Source organism: Chironomus tepperi, unplaced genomic scaffold, assembly GCF_022539635.2.
Source record: "Chironomus tepperi strain 1889 unplaced genomic scaffold, CSIRO-AGI_Ctep_v1 contig_335, whole genome shotgun sequence".
Taxonomy (NCBI): Eukaryota; Metazoa; Arthropoda; class Insecta; order Diptera; family Chironomidae; genus Chironomus; species Chironomus tepperi.
This window is the reverse complement of record NW_027226457.1, coordinates 748,176-768,794: the sequence shown is the minus strand read 5'-3', so window position 1 is coordinate 768,794 and position 20,619 is coordinate 748,176. Positions and strand designations below refer to the sequence as shown.

At 31.6% G+C, this 20,619-nt stretch overlaps 1 protein-coding gene across 2 annotated transcripts in view; it reads right to left on the bottom strand.

The window, feature by feature from the left end:
- Positions 1–20,619, bottom strand: part of LOC139093333 (interaptin-like) — a 63,975-nt gene that overhangs the window by 42,293 nt on the left and 1,063 nt on the right. The gene's annotated exons all lie outside the window — the stretch shown is intronic.

The following is a 20,619-nucleotide window of genomic DNA, read 5'->3' as shown; positions in this document are numbered from 1 at the left end:
GCAGTGTGTTTGCACACGAGTGAATGAAACAAAGAAGTTAAATTATGGTTGACATTCTCTCTCTGTACTGACTACTTGCCACAATGTGGATTTTTACATGTACATCATAAAGGGGGGCTGTGCATGAGGTGACTGGAGATTTTGATTTTTGGGTTTATGTCAAGTTTGTGGAATGTTTGATGCAGAAATCAAGTTGGTGTGATTTTTGATGCAATAATAGTAGGGTTTGCACTATTTTCTTTAATGCACAATGCATCATGACAAAATTGAAATCGACTTAAATCAGCCTCAAATTCACCATATCCAAGGTCCCCCTTAATATAAACTTAAAGCAAAATTCTGAACACGTTATACATTTTTGATGAACTTTACCTTCGTTTTTCAATATAGATTAAAAATTTTTGTAAAAAGCACGAAAATCGCATCAATGTCAATTAGTAAGCAGTTTCAACCAAGTATTCGCAGTGAAAGATGAAATTTTTTGTCGTAGTAATTTTCATCGTAATTTAAAATTTAACTGTAACTATACATAATTGACATAATGATTTGTTAGTTAAAAGCAAAGTCATTGGAATCAAATGGATGTAGGAAAATTGTCTTGAAATGTTTGATATGCTAGCTCAGTGGCAGTTTGTCATTTTGAAGAGGAAATTTGAAATTGCGATTATGAATTTTAATGATTTCGCAAGTATGGAATGTTGAGGTATATTTGATAGATTTAGTAGCTACAAACTGAATTTCTAAAGTTTTAACACTTCGATGAACAATTTGACCCAAAATAAACGTGTCAACCTAAAAAATATTATTGAGAAATGTCGAAATCTTGTCAATATCGACTTCCTCAATTCCACGCACGACACAAAAATATTTTACGGTAGTTTGGGGTCATTTTTGAATGATGTCCACTAAGTCATTGTATACTAATACATCAAGATATTAAGTCTTGCAAACAATGTTCCTTTACGTGCTTAGCAGCTTCAAAGGGATCATTGCTAACACCTTTGGCATCATTAAACCATATTTAGAAGATTAGCACTTAATTCAGACATCATTACAAACGACCCCATTACATAAACCTCAACATTCACTTTTGGTCACCTTTTAAAACTAATCAATTTTTAGGTCACTAAAAACAATTTTAATAAGCTTCTAATTTGAATCAATTCAAGTAAATTTCATTCAATCACGAAAATAATCTCGAGAGAGAAAAAAAAACAATTTCTCACGTCTGCAAACGTTTTTGTGCTCTATCCATTTACCAACATATTGTGCAATGAGAAGAAAAGAAGTTAATCCAAAATCACCTTACAATCTTGTCTCAACAAAACTTTTCATTTAGTATTCTACAAATTCACACTAATGTCATGTGCACATACTGTGGCATCAAAACATTAAAGTTTTATGAACTTTAAGCTCTATCATTATCGAATATGTGCTATGTATGTTGCTGTTTTTTATGTTAGGATCATGGAGCAATGATTGCAATGGTTAAACTTTGTAATAAAACAAAATTTTATTTGGTGCAAAAGTTCACAATGTCTTTTTTTTGTGTAAGCGATGTTGCATGGGAACTGATTTGCAGTGTGATTGAGTTGATGTGGATAATAAAATGTCTGTTTGGAACACAATGAAATGTTAAGGATGCATTTATGATATTTTTTGTCCGAATCAACTAGCTTTAAAATAGACCTGCAAACGCAGGATTTCATTGAATTTATCCTGAGCCAGAATCATGCTGATCTGAGGGCGGAGTCACACTGATTTGGGGCTAGAGTCACACTGAACTGAGGACAGAGTCACGCTGACTTGGAGTTAATTCTCGGTAATTTCTACTCAATGTGCCATGAAAAATCTATTCTGCATCCTTAAATGCGCTTCTGTAAGTGACAGCATTTACAATCTACAAAATCTTCTCTCACTGCCCCAAACTATCCCAACCTGCTGTTCCAGAGACAAAGTTTTTATAGTCAATGATGTTGCCACCGAAAAAAACAAGAAGCAGCAGCAGAAGAATAACTTTTATTTTAAACCCATCATGAAGGAACGCTTTAAAAATACTAAAAAAATATCCGTTAAACTAGAAGAAGAAGGAACAAGAGGAACAAAAAAATCCAACGACAAAAAATTATCATTATTATTTTAGCTTATTTCGTGTAACGACAATGTCAAGTCCGTGAGGGGGAAATGAATGTTAAAGATGCTAATGAGAAGCATAAAATGCATATCTTTATTATTACACATTTTTTCTGTGTATACTTATATCCGTCACGCTATAATGCTAAGTTATTTCCACGATATTCACCTGTTGATAATCAGTTCAACCACAACGCACTATACCTGTATTTTACGTACGTATATCACGCTTGGTTTGGTGACTCACCGAAGCCACAATGCATTTCAAAAAAATGGTAAAATTAAAATTTGTAAAAATTTTGGTTCTTTTTTATTTTATACGTGGTAATTTCGAGCTATGACTCATTCAGTTCCTCTCTTCTTTCTTCTTTGTTTATTTATCTTTCTTCCTTCTTCTTCATCATTTCCATTCTTTTCAATTCATTTCATTTCTCTGTTACTTCCATTTACGGCGGATTTAACGTAGATTTTTTTATTACATTTTATATCTATTGATCAGGGTGTGCGATGGTATTTTATTGTGTGTGAGATTTTATATTGAGATTTGTTTATAGATAAGTGGAATTTGTAATTGAATTAACGGAAGGAAATGGATGGTAAGATAGTTTAGCAATAAGTTTTAAATTTATAGTTTACGGGGACTTTTAATTGGCTACGATGTTGCTCAATGAAATTGAACTAGGCTGTTATGGACAGAAGGTACTTTGTCCTAGTGCCCTTACTAAGATTCAGCATTATTGTAATGACAAAACGCCAATGCGTACCGCTCGGGTTAACTCTACAATTATCATAATTACGACCAGAAATTATCAAAATATCTTACTTTAAATCAAATCATTTGCAGACCCCTTGAGCATGCCAATAATTTATATAAATCCAAGCACAGACAAAAATCAGAATAAAATGAAGAAATTTGTCACATTTTGGAATAGAAGAAAATAACAAATAGTCAAACAATTAAGTTGAATAAAAATGCCATTAACATTTACACGTAGCATGTTTTTTTCATCAGACCAATTTCCGGAAGCCCACAAAATAACAGCCGAACTGACTAGCACAATATTTGTTGTAAGCGTATAAATAAAATTAAAGTCAGAAAATCAGAAAGGAAATCGGAAATGAAAGGCGAAAATGTTAATTCTCTTACTGTCTCTACATTTATGCTTTTATATCGTGGCGACTTGCTGGTATTGTGAGCATTGAAGTGTGCACGTTTAAATCAAAATCATTAGCATTCAAATCAGTAACAATTCCCGTTGGCGATAAGAGCTGTGAATGGCATAAAATAGTTTGTTATGGTGAAAAATAGACTGAGGATAAAACATTGGCATGGAATATTATGGAAGGTTTGATTAAAAGTATGGAAAATTGGATTAGATATGCTGATGAGGTTACTACTGAGGCGCAGTCTTGTTGGTTTAGAATTGAAGAGGCTTAAGAGTTTGTTGAGCAATTTGAAGGAATCAGCATCTTGTAATGAATTAAGTCATCATTCAGTTATTTATTTATTTTGCAGTCTTTACAGACTCATCAGACCTTAGCAGCCCTAGCAGACCTTAGCAGCCCAAACAGACTCTATTGCCAGCCCTTGATTGCATCAAATAATGGAACAATCCCGATTCTCATAGCATCTGAAAGCAAATCATCCACAAATCAAAATCTGGAAATTTTTAATGCTAATTACCGCACAACAGATTCAAAATTTCTACGCCTGCATCGCAATAAAAGGCAAGCACAAAATTTTCTATTCTTCTCTAGCGATCAATTCCGTAATTTACCACATAGTGAGTTGTATAAAACAATCAAGTGATGGCGAGTAATTTTATTAAAAAGCACACACAGTGTGCATGCTGTATTGGAAAGAGTCATTAGGCTGATACCGTCATGGTAATATTGACAGCACTGTTGCTACTTGATGCCTTGCGGTTTTCAAAACTATTCACAGATTTATTGTTTTGTTTTAATCTTGAAAGATCTGTTTCTGTGTAAAATTGCTATAAATTTCATGCCATTTTCTGTTCTAGTAATGTAGACACTGTTGTATTATAAAGCGGTCGATCGTCAATGAGGTTTGAAGGTTTTGTAGAGTGAGAGGGTATCTGAGAGTTGTGAGGAATAAGGGACAGGGCACTGAGGAGGGGCGGTTCAAAATAGGAGGACATCACAACAGAACAACCACCGACTTAAGCTCACTTACGTCTCCAATACAAGGCACAAAATTAACCTAATTTTAAGGCGTACATGTAATTTACATTGAATAGAATTTACACATGCTTATGAAATATGCGCACTTAGATGTTGTCTTTGCATCTAAAATGAGCAGCGAGCTAAGCAGGAGAAAAAAGTTTATTTTTTCAATTAACATTTGTCTCTATGGAATCAAGGCGTTTATTTATTTTTGTACATGCAAAACCACATCAGTGACTTTATTCATTCCAATTAAGTTTTAAGAATTTCTCGCTCATTATTTTTATATTTTTTAACCTTTATGGAATCATAGCTTGATATTCAAATAGTATGAAGTCTGATTTGATTGTCTGTTTGTTATTACGGACTTAGTTAAAGCTGTCGGGTTTATTACTTTATGACTGTTTGACTTAAAAGGCATTCCTGGGCATGTTGGAATGAATTGAGGACATTGGGTTGGATTAGAAATTTAATTAATTTTTGTATAGTTCTAGTTTTGACAGTATGTGAAGCATAGTTAAGGTTTAAGATGCTTAAACCATAAAAGCTCTATGCTGATGTCACAAAATTTCCATTTTTTCAGATATTCCCATACATTCAACTAATTTATTCATCACTAATATTAAATTAAGCCATTACAGTCAAAATTTTAAATTTTTTACGACCATTTGTACTTTTTATTACCACCCGAAAAACTTTTCATTTGCAAATTGAGTCCTACATCTCCATGAAAATGCGGCATTTCTCTCATATTTGTCAATTCTCATAAAATATCTATCTTCAAAAACCCATCAGCAGTGATGATGAGGATGCTTGTTAATGAAGAAATAAAAATAGGAACACATAAAGTATGAAATTTTATGAAGAGAAAGGGAGTGAAGGAGAAATATCGTAAATAACAACGAAACGACGTCATACTGATTAGTGTTAGATATCATGTACGCATATTTATATATTTTTTGCACCGTTTGATACGATCAAATATTTCAAGCTGGTTTGTGTGGATTGGGAATTGAGTTTGGTTAGTTTGGTACTGCTGATTCTGAAACAATAATTAGAATTGGCTGTAGATTGGTAAATGAATGCAAATGAAAGGTTTCAAATTGGTCAAAATCATTTATGCATACGAATTCAATAAGGATCAGTTCGGATATAATGTAACATTAAATATTAAAATAGGGTCAGGTAGATTTGACTATCTTAACTGACCCAATCGATCTGAAGATGTAGTCAGGGGGAGGGGGTTTCTTTCGGAGGTCTATGGCATGACTTAACACCATGACAACTCCCTAACAATTCCAGACACCCCAAATACCAAAATAAACTAACGTTATTCGATGCAAACTAATTTACAACCTTCACCGCAAGTGTATACATAGAGAGAAAGATCGGGAAAGACTCCACATTTACATATAGTATAGATAGTATGAAAGCCGCATGCTGCTGTGATTTAATACCTCAAAATTAAGTTTTTTTTATTTACAATTCTTGCGGCTTTCTTACTTCGCACGCGTATGCCAATGAATTTTATATTATATAGGTATAAATTTTCTCATTTGAGGCTACCCATATCAATATTCATGCATAATCAGATTCACATTCATTCTTGTTTGGTCTTCAGCAACCATTATTAAGTCGTATAGCGTGCAAAGATGTGATTAGTAATTATTGAGATTGAAAAATTATCACTGAATAAATTTATTTTATGAAATTTATAGGCGTCAAAGACAAACGACATCATTTTAGACATGAAGAAGCGGACAATAATGATGAATATTCACTAACATGACACTTACTTCCCACAATTATTAAATTCACTTTCGTGAATGAATTGTTAAGGAAAAATGTCATCTAATCTCGACAACAACTGTTTGTTAAACAGCACAACAAGTTATTTTAACGCGTCTGTGTGGGGCTTGTACATAAATGATGTGTCGGTTTTATGTACAAATGTCTAGGTATGGATGTAGCAAGAGTTATCGCTTTCCTCACTTCAAAATAAATATTTTTGTTGGAAGTGATTTTTATACGACCACTTGATGTTTTTTAAATTTTTTCCTCAGTTTTCGCCCACTCCGTTGCTTTATCTTTTAAGCTTCTCATCAAGTCTCTTTTGTATTATGTCGAGAGAGTGAAATAACACCAACAATAATGGCAACATCAGCAGCAACAAAGAAAACGAAACAAATATGTATACATACAATAATAAACATCATGTTCAGTCATGTGAGAAAAATTCTAAACAAGCATACCGAAATAAAAATATATAAAGCTACAGAAAGAAAGAAAAGAACAATTTCATAATTTTCCGTTTTCCGGTTGGTGCTTCTTCTTTCTGGAGAAAACAAGGCAAAAAAGTGTTGTGAATCAAAGAAGTTTGGTTATGTGATTTGGGAGTTAAGCGCCTTTGTGGGAATTTAGATGTGGAAGTGCTTTTTTAGGCAGCATAGGTGAATGAGGTGAATGTTCAGCACAACAAGTGTTGTGTTATATAAACTCAAGGATGGGATCCTAAGCTGTTTAGGCTGATAATAACTCTTATCCTTAATTTCGAATGATTTAGTCTAAATTTAAAGTACATATCTAGTCTATGTTCAACTCAGTATTAAATCTACTACAGAAAGAAAGAAAAGAACAATTAATTTCAAACGAATTCACAAATTCTGCACCAAATGACTTACTCCCTGATACCAAATCATGTAGCTTGTTCAAATCATCATCATGTCCAACAAATATCCAATAATATCCATCTCAAGAACATAATATAGAAAAATCTATCGAACGCTTGCTCAAATAATCCAACAAGTCACCCAAAGTACCTTAATCTCATCCATTCAACAAGAGCTCATTCCTTTAAACAAACAGACAAATAAACTGCAAAACTAACCACCTTTCAATTGAAGAAAATTTGCTCAAAACAAAGAACTAAAAGCAAGTATTTTTGTGGTTAAAGAATCGAGTGAATGTACATACAGAGGAAACGAATTTAATTTACCAACTCTCTCGTTGTGTTTCTTGCTAGTGAATAAATTCTTATTTCTGCCTCTCTAGTCTCTCCATATTCTGTGTGGCAAATCAACACAGCACTACACAAATTTTATTCTCGCTACAGTGCTCATCCGTTAGAATTTCTTCGAGTGATCTTGACGAGAAGGAAGTGTGAATGTTAAAAAAACATGACGCTTTTGTTGAATGCGGCAAAAATTTTCAGATAGAACTATTTCTCTGTGTGGCTTTCAACTGCAGTAAAGTCATACGGAATGAGTGAATTTGAGAGAAATGAGAGACTAATTGGATCAGAATTGTAAGTTAATTGGATGATGAGGTAAGCAAGAATGATTTCAGGAGTAGAGTTTAGGTTCTAATTTCCTAATTTCATCAGCAGATCAGAAGCTTATCAGTTGCTTGATGATCACTCAATTAATGTTTTGATGACCATTACTGAGACTTGACCGTCGTCAATTGTATTAAGCCCTGATTTTTAAAAAACTACTCAAGAAGGAAATAAATGAAGAAGCGAATCAAAAGAACAAAGGAATTGCCTCAAAACTATAAACACAAAGAGTTATTCAAGCTTGAATAAACAATTTTCACAGGTCAGATAATCACTATATAGACCTAACTAGATTTCAACACTTGATCTCAAAAACTCATTGATCTACTTTTCATTAAAATTAATCTACACCTGTTAACCTGCTCGGAGGCATTTTTGAAACTTCAAAAGTGAACGGCCGAAAGTCACTTAAAGTTGACTAGAACACGAAGGTGATTAATGTGTTAATTTATTGAAGGTGACAAAAAATAGAACGGATATTATTCTGTAATTAACCTGGCATGGCCTGGCCGTAAGTCTTGACAGGCTTAATAATTTGCAGTAAATCTGATTGTTTGAAAAATTATTTGTGCATTAAAGTCATCGCGTTGTGAAATGTCGGTTGGCATTTAACAGAGGGCAATGATCAATGAGAGCTGCACCAAATGTTAAGTAATTTGCAATGGAATTTCTCTATTGAATGAAATTTAATCGATATTTGTAACAAAGCCGACGTAAAATTGGATACAATAGCTGATCATTTATTATTTTTAAATAATTGAAATTTCGCAAAATTGATGGAAATTTATTAATAGAATCTATGCATTGAAATTATTTTGCATTTAAATTCGTGGAATTCGTAGAAATTTTTAATATTGCAGACATGTTGTTGTTTATTACCATATTTAAAAATATCAAATTTGTGTAATTTTGAGGGTATTATGTGCTTATTTTAAGACTTCTATTTTCAATCATGTGCTCGACATTTTGCATAATTGATACTGTGTAATGGATATGTTAAACATAACAAATTTAATGATGAATTCATTAGAATTGTAGTAATGCATGGAGGTGCTGTGAACGAGTTCTGAACTTTTTAAAAATCCAGGTACATATTTTAAAGTTCTTTATACTTCTTGTGTCTTGAATATACTGAAAATCATTTCATTTTAATCTCATTTGCATCATGTCACAAAACTCTCACGTGATATAAATTCTGTTGTTTTACAGCTCAATATTAATACTTATTTTAAACAATTTTTGATAAAATCCATAAATACAAGACAAAAAATAACAGAATTATCAAGAAGTGGCAGAAGAAAACTTAAAACAATACGAAATTTGCATAAAGTTGTATTTTCAGTTTCTACATCGCTACGTCACTTCGTACACATATGAATAATTTCTCATTCCTGCTATCTATTGACAATTTCTCTTCCACTTCTTTATATAGCATTTAGATTTGATTCTACTTTTCTTCTTGTGTCATTTTATTGTTATTTTTAGTATCAGAGGTGCTGTCTAGACGGCTGGGAATAGGAAATGACTGAAATGTTGTTAATAAAGTCTAGCAATGAAGATTTGAATTTTTATTGGTTCTTATTCTATGCTAAATACACATTGCTTTGGATGAAGTTAGCTACAATTGAAAGTGCCTCGACATCCACTATTTAAATGTCTGTTTAGACTATAAATAAGACTTATACTTAAAGTTCTTCTTAAGAGAGTCGGCTCGAAAATTCAAGTCAACTTCCAGGTTTGATTTAATTGCATCTCACCTATCAACCCTGCTCATATCAGCCACTTTGTGTATTTGTGTCGGCGTATCAGCTATTACGAAACCGAGTGATGTCTCAATTATGTTATAATCGTATTAAAGGGATTTTATTTTTCTATTTCTCCAGCCACATTCTTCACCTCTATAGTCATAATATAAAGCGACAAAAATTATGTTTCATATAAAGTGTCGTGGGATTAACACCAGAAAATTTTAATCGTTTACAAGCATTAGTAATGAATTAGTGAGAGGCTTTTTTTCTGTGATGATTCATTTGAATACAAATGTATGAAATTTTATAGGATTAATTCCATAACACTAAAGAAAGTGCTTGGAGCAAAAAGAAAAATATTTTTTTTGAACTAATACCTTCCACATCTCCCACTTGCACGTGAATGAGTGTGTATATGTGATTAAATGATTGTAAAGAAAAAAAAAATATTTAAAGTAGAAATCTTGGAGCAGAGGTGAATGCACGTAATGGAAGCACATTGTCTGATTTTTTATTGAGTCATTGGTATTCGAGATATTTTTTGAGGTTGAAGGAGAATTTGAAGAAAAAATGTGCATTGCAATTGGATTGGAATGGATCAAAAAACATTTAATCTTGGAAGTTTTGTCTAATTCCATAGCTTTAGAGATTCAATATTGTAGCTTCATTCGGACATGATTGGAATTATAAAGAGTTCTGACTTGGAAGACAAAAAGGATTAGAAGTTGAAGTTTTTATGCAAGATTCACAAGCAAATATGATAAATGTGGTTGGTATGCAGCTTTAAGTCGTTGTCCAGTCAGGGTGTGTCAACCGAGCAATCCTTTAAGATTTAATTCTTAAATTGTAACAATTTACTAGCTTCAAAAAAATTGTCTAAAAATAATCGAATTATTTTAAGCTCTCCATAAAATGCTTCGTCATTATTCACCGATCCAGTTTACAAATTCCATCCTTCAACTAAGCCAGCAAATCACCAAACTTCACCAAAGATAATCAACCAAAATATGCGTTGCTTAAATTCATTTTCTTTACATCACGATAACATTTCAAACTTATTATGTAGTTCCATTTAGTAGGTTATCATGTAAGCATCTCTTATGTCTGTATAAGAAACAAAAACAACTAGATACAACAAAAAAAAAACTATTTTTTTTTTCGGCTCATAAAACTTAACTGAATAATATTTCAAGCAAGTTTTGCTTTGTTTTGTTTGCCGTTTAAAAAAGAGTAGCTCCATGCTTGCAGTACTTTTTAAAAAATGAAATCGTTGTGTTTACGTTAATTAAAATAATTTTTCATCAGCACCAGCAAAAAAAAAGGCATCTCCATTTCATTATTTCTATTTGTAAGATATTCAATCCATCTTAATATGCTCCGTAAACCAGAGTTAATGAATGGAATGTGTGCTGGTATATGAAGGAAAAATATTTTATAATAGTTGAGTTACAACAGAACAATGGACATGAATGAAATGCCTTGCTGGAAAATATTTTCAACCGTAAAGAAAAATTGCTTCATATGAAATTAAATACTGCTGAGTTCCTGGATGTTTTTAGATTTAGATTTAGTAACTATGCTACCACAATTGAGTGACGTAAGCATGTGTAGTTGCAAGACAGATTTAGATCTGAGGTTGATAACTGCAGATCTAGAGATAGACTGCTTGTAAAGCCTTCTATAATAGGCATACATCACCAACAATCAACTAAGTTTAGAATACTTGACAGCACATCTAGTCTAAGCCTCCAAAAATGCACAAACCCTCAAAATTCCTACATTCACTTGCCATACCATTCACACTACTTTCAATCATGTCTTGTCTTTTGAAACAAAGCCAAAAAAGTGAAATATTTTGGTGTTTACTTCATTTAATGTTGGTAATTATTTACCTGAGTCGCTCTACTTGGAACGATTTCAAGAGCACAGCATAAAAATATCCGATAATTGATATTAAACAGCAAATACATTAAAATATTTCATGTCAGTTAATGCTGATGCAATTGCAAAAGTAATTCACGCGAAAATAATTAAATTACTTAATAATCTCTTATTTTTTGTGGGGCTTTAAACTAATTAAATTAATTGAATTTAATTGTCTACGCTTTCGATTCTTTTGATTGTGTATGTAGCTCCTGTCAACGACTCAGTGACTCTTTTTTTTGTTGCTGTGCTTATAAAAGTTTCAAAGTCATAAGGTGACACTGAAAATGAAAAGAAGATAAAAGTGGGGAAAGAAAAAGAAGCACAAAAAGAATGCTTTATGCTTGAGGAAATTTGAAATCAGCAAGAATCATAAGTCAAGATATCATTCGCATGCTACATAAAAGGAGACAAAAATGATGAATATAAAAGAGACGTCGATGTTGAAAATTTTTCATAAATTATATCATCGTCTCGTCAAAAGCATCAGCTATTATAGGAGAGGAGTGAAAGGAAGGAAAAAGAAGACTTTGAAGCAAAGAAACTTTACGTCACGAAATTTGATCTTATATGTTTGGCAATTTCCGTTCTTTTTTGCTTCTCACTTACTCAATTCTTTCGTATCGCATGCTCATATTTTTATCTTTTATTCTTTTTTATTCCTCGATTTTGGCTGATTTTTTTTTGCATGCGTCTTTACGCTTGGGTTCCGATTCCATAAATCACCATGTATATGTATGTCTATGTTAACGTATTAACCCCATAAAAAGCCATTCAAAAGGCAATCAACATGAGTTTGAGCGATTTTTATGATCCAGGGAAAATGTATGATTATGGGATTAATTGAATATGGGGTTGTTGGGGTGCTTTTGGAATTGTTAGTAGATATAACGCACCATGATATTTTTTATGATTTCCGGTTGGAAATCTCATAATTTTGTGTAGCTTCTGAATTTTTCTCAAGCGACACAAATGAAGAAGGCTCTGTGGGTCAACCAGGGTCTTAGAAGTTCAATGGCGGAGTTGCTCGGGTTAGTGACAATTGTGTGCTACTTTAAGTATAATTTGCTTTCACACTCAATCCACATCATCCTATTATTCATTCTTTCTCTTCTTAATATTCAAAATCAATAAAACTAAAGTCCCGTAACCCTCCTACAAAACACCATTAATTACTTATAGAGTCATCCAACAAACAATCTATAAAAACTCAAAAGCAGATCTCAAATAAGTCGTTCTCTAATTCCGCAAAGATTAATCTTTCTAGCAGACTGACTGACAGACACAACACCCACATCAACCCATTTTCATCAATCTAAAATTCACCAGAATAAAATTATCACATACACACACATATTTTTTCACTTCGCTAAATAATTACGTTATATCTGACATAATAATTTCATTTTTTTTTCGGCATGCTTTTCTGTCGGCATGGATTTTAAATCATTTATATTCATTTTAATTTATTTTTCTTCTTTTTCTCACTCAATGTTGCTGCTGCTTTCAATGCAGGATATGCTTATCGTTTTTAAAAATTGATTTTCTTCGTATTCAACATTGATTAAAGGATTTCGTCGTTGTTGCATGAAAGAGATCAGGTTACGGTAAAGTGAAAATTAAATTAAGATTGATCATTTTTTTATATTTCGTGTACGGGGGTCTTTGATGTCATTTAGGGGCTTTACAGACGGATTATTTTATGATTTATATTTTTGCATAATCCAATCTTTCGGAAGTCATATGTCTAAAAATACAAAAATCAGGAAAAACCTGCTAAATGTATTCCACTGGGTAATTATGTTCATATTTATGTCGGTATGTGATACACATAAGAAGCTTTTGGTAATAAAATTATGTAATGTAGCTTAATTTATTCGGAAGTGTATTTTAAATAAGCTAAAAAAATTAACATGAGCTATTTTAAGTAGCTGTTAACTTTTACACGTCAAACTTAATTAAATTTAAAGACTTTTTTCTATATCCGATGAGATTTTTTTTTTTGGGAAAATTAATCGAGTTTCTATTTCAGTTGTAATTATATTAATGAGCAAGAGCTCTGGGAGATTTTGATGAAATGCCAATGATGGTAATTAAGTTAAGCCCTTGGAAAGCTACAGGTATTAATAGATATTATTTTCTAATTGAGAGTTTTTGGAATCTAAGATGCAATGTAGGTTTAGAGAGAATCTTGCAATCTCTTAAATCAAGATAAAGCAACAAATCCACAAAACCCCTTCCAATGGCCAAATAATGAAGTAAAAAAATGGTTACATCCAGTAGTAATAACAATTTAATTTAACTGCATACACCAACTTTCGTAGCTATTATTGGTGCTGTTGTTGATAACGTTATAACGTATTTATTCAACATTTTCGCTTGCACCTGTTCTTCTTTGCATTAATTTTATTTTGAAAAGTAAAAGAAAGAAAAGGTTAGTAAAGTAAAGTAAGTAAAGTCAAATCCCAAGTAGATTATACACAGACTGAATGAATGTATATACAACAAAACGATGATGATTAGTTTAACATTGAACTGAATATAAATATACAGGGTAAAGTTGTTCGGAAGTGATGTTTATCATGCATATCATCTTAGTATTGAGAATGGTGGAATATAAGGATTTTAGAGGCTAAATTACTTGTTATATGCACAAAATTTTCAATTAAAGTCGATGTAAGGACATTAGAAAATTCAAATTTGGCTATAGACATCACTCAAGCACAACTCTCTGAATATGAAGAACAAAATAATTTTCAAATGCACTCAACTGTACATCATGCAATCTGTAATTTCTTTAACATCTATAATTAAATCGCAAAAACAAAATCTGGATGTATTAAGAAAATTTTTTCAAAAATAAAAAATGAATCTCGGCAGCTAAGAACAGCAGTAGCTTAACAGCAAACGAGGAGTAAAAAGAAGAACTGCAATCAAGTTATAAACAGCAAAAACATCTGTTTCGATTATAGCATTTATTTTTCCTTTTTTCCTCTCAAATGAAGACTGATTTTTTGCCTTCATTCTTCATCCTCTCTTCTGCAGTAGCCGTTCGTGCTGTGCTTTTTTTTATTCTTTAGCGCCCTGAACGTCATTATCAAATTCAACAAATCTGCTCTCGTTTTTATTTTTCGGGTTCTTTATTTTTAATAAATTATTCTTGATTGTTAAGTCAATTTTGGCTGTGCCTGCCTTCCCCTATTTACTGAAACGATGTTGTGTTTAGCTATAGACCAATTAATAATCAATTTCTATGCTAATCGGCATGTTTTCATGGAAGCTATATATACAAAAAATAAGATTGTAGACGAAGGAATCGTGCAGGCAATTGAATAATTTTTTATGGCGCGTTCATGATTTTTGCTGTTTGTAAGCTCATGTTAGGGATATTGAGATTGCAGGATGGAAAATTTTATTGAGTTGTTTTGTTGTAAATAGTTAGAAATTGACTAGAATATGAAGCTTACATAAATTTATGGTTCGACCAAGAACTTGCAGGTTTGCACTTTTGGTCTGTACCTTATAGTTCTTCCACTGCTGCAGACTTGCAGTTTTGAATGAAACCTAGCTAATTTTCAATAGAACTCAAGGTCTGCATGGCAACAAACAACTTCAAAAATTCCAAATCTATCCAAACTTAATACCTTATTGGAATGTCTGCTATTTCCTACAATCAACACATCGAGATGATTATTATGACTTGAAAGTCAATCGCTTAGCATGATGTAGTCACCTCGCTTGGATGCTTTGTATTATAAATGATCATACACACAGTGACCGCCAATAAAAGAATGAATTTAATCCCTTCTTATAAGAATTTAAGTAGATAAAAATAAGAGAATCATTCAAGAAATTTCAAAATTTAATACACTTTTTGACTCACTCAATGGAACCGGTTTTAAATATTTTTTTGTTCTTCTTTTCTTTCTTTTTCTCACATTATAATGTGAATCAGATTCTTTTTGGATATTTACCAGAAAGAAATAAAAAGACTCATAATTTGTATTTATTTGTCACATTATGTTATCAATTCTCTTATTCATTCATTCATTTATTTCATTGAAGCCTTTTTTCATATAAGCATATGTGGATGAATTTTTTTGTCGGTCAAGCTGTTTTGTGGATGATTATTGACCAAATTCGTATAAAATAATGAATTGACCTAATTTTGAGTATCAAATGACACAGCTGAATTTTTCTGAGAAATCTGATTGTATCCCGATTTAAAATGGATTTTTATCATATTTTTTGTGCTATTTTTGAGGTTAATTTATTTGTTTTTGAAGTCATTCTTAGTATTGGGTTAAGAGGTGTTGGTTTTTGAGGTTGTGATGCGTAATCTGCTGTTCAAGAAGGCAAATTTACTCGATGAATGTTGAATGCTGCCTTTAAAAGCGCTTTAAAAATTAACTTCCATCCATACCCATCCAACTTCACAATTTATGTATTTATACCCAAAAGAAACTAAATAAAAAAAAAAGGCATTCCATTTTAATGTATTTCGGATATAAAATCATATTCGAATATGAATAAGTTTATTTATATGGACAAATTTATGATCACACAGATATTAATATGTATACAACAAAAAAAAAAACAGAGAATTTAAATTTATTGATGAAATGCATATTATTATGATGGTGTTGTGCATATAATAATAGCATCAGAAACACAAATATGGTATATCACACACAATAATTCTTGATTCGTTATTCATAATCATCTTCGAAACATATTTTACAATTTAAATTGTATGAAAATTTACTCTGATATTGCGGCATTTTGTTGTTTATTCCATATCTGTATATACATATGTGAAGAATTTGTTTGTTGTTGGATTTAATTTTGGAAATAAAAATTATTGGGAATTATGTCGATAAATAATGTTGATGAAGTTCAAGGGATCAATATTTTATTCAATTTTTGGAAATATTTAGGTTAAAAGCTTCAGTTCAGAACTCGAAGTCGGCTTTTTTATACAAAATTCGAGACCCAAGTCGACTTCGAGCTCTGCTTCGGTAACAGCCTTATGTTTTAGCCAAAAACTCAGCAAGTTCACAATACTATGAAATGGATATAGTTCTGGAAGAACTTCTGCCGAACTAATACAATGCACATATTTCTATCATAATTAAAATTTATAATTATACTCATGCCTTGATTAATTCCGAGTACCCCCTAAAAATAGGTCAAACTCCTATACTTCCACAAAAACTACTCAACATCTCAACAAGATTAATTCAAAGCAATTCAAACAAATCACCTAACTCTTTCAAGCATCAAGAAACAATTAACGTCAAGATTTTTCAGCAAGCTTTCCTAATGCAAATTAAATCATCAAGCTTGAGTAAATGAATCCCAGGTATTTATGATGAGGAATTGTATGCGTTATTAGCCGTAATTTATTTTAACGTAAAATAATTAAGTTAAACGTTAGAAAAATTCTTCGCAATCATTTCCTCATTTGGCCTTCTATCCATGAAAGGAAGTACAAAAACATTTCTTTGAACAACAGCTTGCGATTATTTAATCGATAGAACTTTCCAACATTTGTTTTATGTTCTTTTTTTGTGTATAGTAATTTTTTACACAAATATTTCCGAAATTACCTCAACAGCAAGTGATGTAATAATTAAGAACGATGAATAGTAATGAATTATTCAATGCAAAAGAAGCAAAAAAAACGGAACATTTGAATTGAAGAATCAAATTTATGGTTTGAAGCTCTTCAACCTTTCCCCTCATTATTTCATCATTTTTGAGGTCTTTGACTGAAGAAATCATTTTTGGATGTTGAATTTTTAAACAGGTAGTGATAATTTGCTTTATGATGGTTTTGTCTGATTTTTATGGGGGATTTGGATGCAAAATTTATGAATTTTTTAATTTTACTGCTCAACGCAGTTTAAGGCTTATTGAATCTGCTTTAAACTGGCCGAATTCGGTATAAAATCGCCGAAAATGGTCAAATTTGTTTGTTTTTTAGCAGGACTCCTCATGGCATCCCTTGATACTCCCATGACACCCATGACTCCATGACAACCCATTAATTATCACTTATTTTGCATCTGCAAAATTCCATTAAATTCAAAATCTTAACAAATAATCTTCCATCAAGGACTTTGTATCTAATTTAATAACTATAGCGGTTATGACCTGCTCATACCTAACTCATCTGATGAAACTGCACATTGTTTTATATTTTAAGCAATATTTCATAATACAACTTTAATGAAAAGAGTAACCTTAATTGCCAAAAGTTCAAGACTCTTTTATTTCTAGCACAAAAAATATAAATTTGAGATGCAAATCTTGAAAAAATAAAATTGATGGTGTGCTAAATCAATATTATTTGAATAAATTTCGTAATTTCTTCATTTCTCACCTTATTTCTTGTGTTTTTGCTCTTCTAATTCATTTCTATTAATGTACGTTCATTAATGTGTCTTTATTAGACTTTCATTTGACGTTGCTTTTAATTTCCACTGAGGTCCAAGTCATTGAAAACAATGGCAATCTAAAGATTTATGCTTAATATGATAATTTAGCTTTTTTTTCGCTTACATTACAGACCATTATGTAAAATTTAATTTATAAGCTAAAATAGTCTTTCTTTCTTTTTTGGAATACGAAGAAGAAAAAGTTCCAAAAAAAAACTTTCTCCGTTGTGTGATGGTCCATGTTATGCTGTCTTTTATTTTCGTTCACAATCACCTTCTTATTTACATTTTTATTTCTCAAATGAATAAATAAGGTACGAGAGACTTTGGGGATCGTAACGAGTGAAATTGAATGATGACTTCTGATTTTTTTCTTGTTGTTGAGATAAAGATGGACATTTGTCCATGAAAAAAAAGGTTAATACACACATATCAGCGTCTAATTTAATGAGGAACTCTGACCTGTGATATTAAGCTGACACTTTTGATTTTCAATTCATTAAATGGATTTTGTATTAAAATTTTCACATAATAAGAGAGATTGCATCTGACAGTAAGTTTAATATATGATTAAAATTAATCCTCGTCTTTGCAGAAAGTCATAATCTGTAGGTTATTTCATGCGGTGTTTTGCATAATCGATACAGTTGCTGGTGTTAATCTACTGCATTGATATACATAATAAAATCTGATATGATGATGACCAAAATTTTATGATTCGTCCATCATTTCAGAAGGAGAACTGTATATTGAGCAGTCAATTCCATTGCCAAGCGAATTTTGATTGACACATGGCGAATTTGGACTTAATAAGTTAAAAAAATTACCATCACACCCCAAAAATTCCGTTCAAAATTACCAATAAAGCACAATAATATGGACACATAACCTCAAATTTCATGCACATTATGCAAATTTTTTAAACATCACTCCAAAAAATGCTCTCAAGTTTCAAATTAAAAGGTAATGTCAACCATCAATAGATATAATAACCACATCATGAGTCATGACATTAAAATTATATAAGGTCTTTATGCACGACCAAAAAAAATTATTATGTATAAGACATAAAATGCTCGATTATCATAGAATTATCATTAAAAGTCATGTCGTCGAAAGTGGTGAATGTTATTAAGATGTTAATTGTGTGCATAGTGAAATGCGTAAAGCAAATACACGACCGAATGAGGACCTATGCGCCAGTTTTTCGAGTGCATTATTTACTTCTCACACATTTTCGTTAATGTTAATTGATGAAAGAATTTCAAGTGACTTCCAATGTTAAAATACAGCTGAATGTTTCATCATTATGTTAATGAACATGGCATGCGTATAAATATGTTATTTGTTCATTCCTTTACCAACATACTCAAGAGCTAGATTTTCAAGTTCTTACATGTGGAATGTCAAAAGCAAATAAAGATACAATAATCATAATAATCTTGATAATGATGATGATGTTTATCATTATAGAGACTTGACATTATCATAAAATTTAATTATATTAAAATTGAGTCAAGTGCTGCTACGTTCTTTAGGTTTTCTCATATGCTTAGTCGACATTTTAAATACTTAAGGAGTTCATTTAGTAAGTGACATACTTTGGCTGACTATATGAGTAAGTATTGTGAAGTAAGCCAGTGATAGGACATCTGAAGGAACGATAGGTTCAGTCTCAGGGGAAATCCGGGGATCATAATTGATCTGTACAGCCTGCAAAGTAAATAAATACGCATCCTTCCCAGAACTTTATATATATTTACTCATGAAGCATCCACTAAGGAAGCATAAGTAGTTAACATACAACATTCAATTTTTATTATCGAAAATAAAAGTGAATGGACATGAAATGAGAGAAAAAAGACACACATAAATCGGTGAACCTTAATCGTTTGTCGATTCTCACAAAACAGGCTCTTGCACTTGTCTCTTTAAATGCTACATACTTAACACATAACATGCGGTGAACAGAATCATAATCGTGAAGCCTTGACATTATTTTTGCGCCTTTTTCTTCTTATTTTCACATGCTACTGATGAGCACTACATGTTTGTTAAATTAAATATTTATGATGAATGAATGAATGGATGGAGCGTATGTGAAGGGAATGAGAATGAGAACTTTTGTGGGAATTTCGTCAGATTTATTGATATCTAGTAAATTATTAGCTAATAAACAAAATTGTTAATAGAGATATATCTGTTTCGGCATCATCCGGAAATATTTTGTGCGTTGACCAAAACAAAAATTCCATCGAAAAAATTATTTGACTTTGCGCCAACGCAGTTAGTGCCAAATTAGTAAAAATGAACATTATTGAGAAATTAAATCGTTCCATATTGTTCAAGATTAACTAATTTAATCATCTTTTTAGAGATTTTATCCATTTATATGGAATTTTTCATCAAGTCATAACTAGCAATCTAATAAATTAGTTGTGAAAGGAGATGAATTTCGGATTTGGATGTTGAATTATTCAATGATGATGAAGAAGCGTTTTAATCATTTTATGTAATGGTTGTGAATTTTTTGAGGTTTTATGTGCAAAATAGCATTAAAAATTATGAGATAAAAATTGACAAAAATTTGCACTGAAAGAAGTTTTGAAATAATTTTGATTTATTACATCCAACTTGTTCCTTATGGCAGTCAAGTGGCTGTTATATGGTGTTCAAGTGGTTACTATATGGCTTCCAGAAGGTTCTATTGTCCTCAAACCATCCCCACAAAGGTTTTCCAAACCATCCCTACAAGGACTCCTCCAAACATCCTCAAAAGGACTCCACATACCATCCCTACAAGGGCTCAATACCTTATGAATTAATAAGCAAATTTATATTATTATCATAATGA